We start from the raw sequence: 6,244 nt of genomic DNA on the forward strand, positions 1-6,244 counted from the left end.
TTTCAGCTCTGTTTCGTTTTCTGCGTGTATGAAGAATGGGAATCGTTTGAACATTTATCGCTACATAATATTATGTTTAGACTATGTTTATGTTTGGGTAAAACTATGATTTTATGTCTGTCGAATTGTGTTTATTTAATAATTTAGAACCCTTCTACTTTATTGGTGAGCTGAGTAAACAGACAAATAGCATTTTCGCTCTGCAGCCCAAACAATCAAATCCTGCTAACCACAGCACCACCCCTCTGCTCAAAGCTCCTTGGTGTTAACTTGAAAATGAACATTGAATAGATGTGTCCTCCAACATACTTCTGAGTTCTTATTGTTTTAAATGTTTTTTTATCTGAAGCCTTATCTGAACCCATTTAAAAAGCCTTATATTGTACCAGGAGAATGAAGGGTCACTCTCCTTGGCCTTAGACTGGAAACCATCAGGTCTGCATAGTTTACCAGTATTCTCCCAGTTTCACATAATGTCAAGTGTTTTCACACACTTCTTAAGTGGATGTTAAAGGGCTGCAGTATTGGTGATTAGTGCTCAGTGCCCCTGGAACACCAATGCTGTAATTGAGATCCTGACTTTTGGCGTGACTGGAGATCACCGCCAGTCGAGGGTCTTGTGTTGATATAAACAGATATAAAGTGTAATTTGCTGCCACCTGACAGGCTCTGCTAGCATATCAAAGCTGAGTCTCTGAGCAGCAGGGTGTGGCTTACTGTCTAACTTAATGGAGGTCTGGCCTGACTCTCATATGGGGACCGTGGGCCTGTAGTGAGGGCCTCAGGGAGTCATCTAGCCCTGACACACACAAATGTAACAGAGCAGAAAACAGCAACTTTGTCCTTCTTCCATAAATGCAACGTAGCAGCAACACCAAACCCCTTCCGTCCAGTTCAGGATTGCGGTTACCCCCTTTGTCACGCTGAATCAGTCACACTTTGGCCTGGATAGGCAGCAGACATCAGTACAAGACATCGGCAAAGGATTTCTGGGTGTCAGATCTCATTCCCAGTCCATTTCTCAGGAGTGCCATAGGGGTGGGGGTGACTGGGGGGGGGTCTCTATTTGGCTTTCCCCTGGGAATGAGTTTAATCAGTTTGAGAACAAGCCGGTCTCTTCACCCACGCGTCCAGAAAATAAATAAGTAAGCAGAAAAAACAACACAGTGAAAAAATGGACAAGCCCAGGAAAAATGGCCCATTTGCGTGAAGCTGTGGTGACATGAGATGGCACTTAGTGTCCCCAGATTCCCCTCCATGCTGGGCTGGCACTCGATAATGAGCTCCATCGGAGACAATTTGGCTTCTCGACGTTGAGTAATGGCAGTGATTGATGCACGCGGCTCTATAAAAGTTTTCTAGGCTTTCCTGTGAGGTACTGAGGCCACAGGGAGGAGTTTAAGTGCTAAACAATGTCTCTGAGAATCACTTTGGTCCACAGGGCACTGAGGTGTGTGATGACCTCTGTCAGCATGGGCAGGTCAGGCTGCTCTCACAGAAGGCTGCCGCTAACGTCAATCACGCTCACAAAACATCTCATAGCCAACAGCCACCTTGCAACCAAGATTAAAAAATTAAAATAAATGAATGTGCAGGGCTGGATACAAGCTGTACTAATTTTGTACTTTGGTAATAGCAGAAGTGCAGACATTCACTACCTGGGCCGGAAGTTTGTGGAAGGAGGGTAGGCGACAGCCAATCATCTTCTGAGTAGGCTTGATGATGAGTCTAATCCTCTCCCAGGATTTTCTTCATTTACACATCCCCCTCTTGCTTCCCTATCAGACACTCAGGCAGGTGAGCCCAAAGCTGAGTGTCAGTCATTTATCAGGGCCCAGTGGTGACGGGGCTACCTAACCCTAACCCTAACCCCACCAACCGTGGGATTCCGACCAGGGACCTTCCAAAGGCACAGAGGCCGAAATGGCCGAACCACACAGTGCTCTACATATTTTGATGGACCCTCCAATGTTGTCGTGGTTCCCTCTGTTATAATAATGAGAACATGACAAATAGAAAAAGGATAAAATGTAAAATGAAGCTTAAAGCCGGCACCTCATCCAGAGCTCCGGTCCCCTGTGACCCTGAGCAAGACTCTCGGGATGTATTTAGAAGGTAGATAGACAGACAGAAGGATGGATGGATGGATGGATGTTTGATACCTGTTCAAAAAATATTTAAAGGAAGCCCATATTTTGAAATGTAGTAAATATGACAAGGACCGTGTTCTGTTTCCATATTGTTACTGAGTGGAGATCAGGGCCCGTATTGACAAAACATTTTATCTTACCACTAAGATTAATTACACTAAATTACACTAAAGGTTTTTAACTATTTTTTTCCCCCTAAAACCTATTCACAAAGTGGCTGAGAGCAACTTTTAGTTATGAAAAGAGCCAACTCCTTTAAGAGTAAGACTCCGTAACTAAGGCTGACATCAGCTCTCATGCATGAGCTTGTCTGCAAAAACCACAGGGAGTGGTTGATGAGAGGCCAGGATGTACTGGTGAAAATGTACACGCAACATCCCATAAACACAAATACAGTGTAAACCGCTCACAGTGATCCTGGCTATAGTGATCAACTGCTTAAATGGATCAAACTTGTCGGGACAGAATCATTCCTGTACAAATACTGTTTAAATAATCCGCTTATAGTAGTCTTGTTAAAAATGACAACATATATAAAAAAATAAAACTACATTTTTTTTTTTACTTTAATTTGGTAACCCTAATTTGCCTTGCGTTATCCCGTCTGCTTCTGGCTGGCTACTGAGGCTAATGCGGCGTGCATAGAAAACATTACGGGAAAAAGACAGTCATTTTCCCTCAATGACAAATATAGACTCATCAAAGCTTATAATAAACAGCCAAAACCGAGCCAACGAGACACAGCAGCTAAACTACATAAAGGTAAGTTTTATGTACAGTACTGTATTATACACAGTTCAGTAATTTGAAAAGCGTCTGAAACAGCTGTACTGTATTTTGAAACAGTACATACACTGTCCGTTTTATTACCTTATATTAATGTAATGAATATACAAATGTTAGTTAGATGGTAATCTGCCTGAGACGTAAAGAAAAAGAAAAACAATCGATTCTAATGATCACTATATGCAGGTTTCACTGTTTATAACTGGGTTGTTTCGGTTTGTTGGAGATGTTAATGGATCCCTCACAAGCTCCACAGCAATCCCTATTCCCTCCCGACTGAGGCGGTGTCCTTTAAATAATTCAGCGTTCGTTTGATATTTCCAAGACATTGCGACGTGGATTGACAGCAGCCATTCTGCGACTATTTGTGAGATATTCTTAATGACTTAGGAGTCCTCTCGACTACTTTTAGTTCTCCCAGACACATGTGCTACTTTTAGCGCTAAGGGGCTTTATGAATTGCTCTTACTCAAAAAAAGGAGGAGTCCTACATTCAGGACTGACACGCGTATAATTTTTAGGAGTTTCGGCAAGTTAGGAGCAACTTTTAGCCTTAAAATGCTTTGTAGATAGCACTAAGAAACAGAGAGCGCTGCATGACAATAAAATGACAACGACAATCTGCTCACCTTCAAAGGCCTGCTCAGACCTATTAGCTGCCCTTGGAATCTCCCCAAATTTCCAAAATTTGAAAAAACGACTTAGGTCACAGTCTTTATTAAAACTAATACATTTAAAAACTTATTATTAAATGTCAGCATTTTGCTTAACTGCATGTTCCAAGGGAGAAGCTTAACTTTAACACTGAGGGTCACGATTAGGCTACTCGGTTATTCAAAGATTTTTAATTAACGTAGTTTGCGCCCTCTATTGGCCCGAAGCGGTTCAGTCAGCACCGAGACGTTAGCTGTTATTCATCTGGCAGATTATTTCAATCTGAGATTTATAACTCAGCGCATTAAACAAAAAGTTCATCAGCTTTACTATGTAATCAGCAAATGCTGTAAATTCTGAGCAGAACTAACTCACATGAGATGCTAAGGGCAGAGCAAAATACAAAACAGCAGGTGTCCTAGCATAGCATTCCCTGCAGATGAACAAAAAATATTAACGCGACGTCTCTGAGTGTAACCATAGCTTAAATAAAATCTAGTTATAATAAGACGAAAAAAATACAACAGAAAAATATACTGACAATCAATACAAACAGACACTTTTAAAATATTGTGAATATGTAATACACTTAAATACACAGTGTTTCTGGCCAACGCTCTGTTAATCCACCGAAATATTTGAAAGACTTTACAACAAATGACATTTTTCAAAGAATCAATGCTAATTTCGTATCGTTTTACAACCCATTACAACGACACGAAATTAAAATTCATTCTATTAAAAAAAAATCATCCCAGCAGGGGGCGTTCTAGCCCTGCGAAATATGAGGAACGGGTCGGGCAGTAATCTATGCAAACAGTGAATAAGGAATTGTTGGTACTGGTATCATTCTCTATTATTATTATTATTATTAGTAGTAGTAGTATTAGTAGTAGTGGTAGTAGTAGTAGTAATAGTAGTAGTAGTAATTGTATTAGTAGTAGTAGATAAATCGACATTAACAGCAGTAAGCAGTAAGGCTGAGTAGACGTGACACCCGTGTAGCATTTTTACTGTTGTTATTAATTTAGCTCGGCTGTCAGGGTCCAGCATTCTGAAAGAAATCACAGTTACTTATAGAGTTACTGCGTAGCCTCGGGATAACTCGGGGAAACGGGGGAGAATGAGCAAGAGAGCGGACGCAGAAACGGCTGAAGTGATGTGTGGGTGGTTATCTCGCTTGGGAAAGAGACCCGAGGTCTGATTGTGGTCTGCGCTCCAGCCAACAAAAACATCCTTAAATAAAACAGAGAGAGAGAGATACCCTCAGCCAGAGACCCTGTGATTACAAACCTGAGAACTAAGTCGTGGGCACATATCTTTAACGCTATAAAATTAGAACCAAGGCTATGAACAAAGAACATTGTTTCCTAATGGCATTGTGTGGGGGGAACCTCACAGTGTTTTTAGCAATTGGAAACATATGTGCAGGGAAGAATAGCGCCACATTTGGATTGTTGCGTTTTTTCCCTTTTTTAATCTCCGCGCCGCGTTCTCGACCGCAAGCGCTGATCCGACAGCATTTGTCATGGGAAATTCAGCTGCACAAACAGCGCGGCCCGCCGGCGGTCATGGAAACTGACGGGCGCCCGCGGGATCGCTGGGGGTTTCCTGGGGGCACCTGAGCTGGCGGCGGGTGGGAGGTATTTATCCATCCCTATCCCCGACCTAACGGATATAACTGCATTCGGGCTACAGTAGGTTAGAAATGTCCCCGCTTGAGTCCTGTGACCCGGCTCAGCATCTCCCGCAGACGTCATGACGTCATAAGGCAAATCATATTCGCTCTGTTATTTTGTCATCCCTTTGTTTGGTGAAAGTTTTTGTAAACAGCACTTTAGGAAAAGGAGTGGCAGGGCGTGTTGCCATGGCGATAAACCCAACGGTTATTGGGTGGGTGGGGGGACACAGCCAGTCTCACATGGCCAATGTCACAAAGTGGCTTGTGGGGTTTACAGGAAACACTTCTCATTTAGGGTGGGAGAGCTTCATCTCCACTGTCCTGTCCAGTTGGACCAGGGCTCCCAGCTTCCGTGGGGGGTGCCCAGGGGATGGTTACCAAAGGTAGGAGACAGTGCCTGCTGGGCCCTTCCCAGGATGCTTTGGGGGTGCATTCGGCAAAAGCAGGCCTTACTGGACTGACACCTAGGAAAGCAGGGGTTAAATGGACACGTCCACCCGCACAGAAGATGAGACAGTGGAGTCTCTCACCTGCCCTCCCCGAGACACAGCACTCGTGATGGGAAGACATCTGCTGTTTTATGGCCCGATTCAATTAACAATTTAGCTGAATAAAAAAAGGTAGAAGCAGGAAAACACATCTGGAGTCGTTAACGGTTAATGCGATAAACGGAGAGATGGAGATGTAGGGAAAGGGGACCGTGGGGGACTTCCAAGGACGAAGGCGTGGTAATTGCGGCCAGGCTGCTGAAGATGGGGGTGTCGATTGGGAAGCCGCTCCGCACTGGGACGCGTCTGCGAAGAGACGACACGTGTGCAGCGTCCCGCAGGTCAGTCCGAGACGATGAAGACGGCGGCGCTAGCGGCTGAACGAAGGGGAACAGGCGGCTGGGACAGTGTGACAGACGTGCCCCTCCTCACCTCTCCAGGCTGCGGCGAGGGAGGGGGGTGGATGGAGCCCCAAAACTGGAATG

The sequence above is a fragment of the Paramormyrops kingsleyae genome, chromosome 10 (assembly GCF_048594095.1).
Source record: "Paramormyrops kingsleyae isolate MSU_618 chromosome 10, PKINGS_0.4, whole genome shotgun sequence".
NCBI classification, from domain to species: domain Eukaryota; kingdom Metazoa; phylum Chordata; class Actinopteri; order Osteoglossiformes; family Mormyridae; genus Paramormyrops; species Paramormyrops kingsleyae.